This window comes from Octopus bimaculoides, chromosome 25 (genome assembly GCF_001194135.2).
Source record: "Octopus bimaculoides isolate UCB-OBI-ISO-001 chromosome 25, ASM119413v2, whole genome shotgun sequence".
NCBI classification, from domain to species: Eukaryota; Metazoa; Mollusca; class Cephalopoda; order Octopoda; family Octopodidae; genus Octopus; species Octopus bimaculoides.
The window spans coordinates 16,980,266-16,980,680 of record NC_069005.1 but is presented as its reverse complement, the minus strand read 5'-3'; positions in this window follow the sequence as shown (position 1 = coordinate 16,980,680).

The window sequence follows — 415 nt, the reverse complement described above, 5'->3', positions numbered from 1 at the left end:
ATATACATACACACATATCGTTTAGTACACACAACATTTAAATAACAGTTTCTGCGAATTAACATGAAAATTCTGTCTATACTAAATGATATTTATCTCTCACAGTATGGAGTACTTTTTCTGTTTATCCTACCTATAACGGAACAGTAAATTATACTCACACACGCACACACACAGATACACACACACATATATATGTATGACCGTTGATTGAACACTATTCAATTTTTTTTTTTTCTCCGTTTTTTTTTTTTCTCCGTGTTTTTCTCCTTGTCTCCGTATTCTTTCTGTTGAAGAGCGTAGCTCGAAACGTCAAAGACTTTCCGTATTCCCGAGCGTCATACTAATATATCCTTTTGTTATTTACACCACCTGTCCTCGTCTGTTGTTATTATTTGTATATTCTCCCATATAT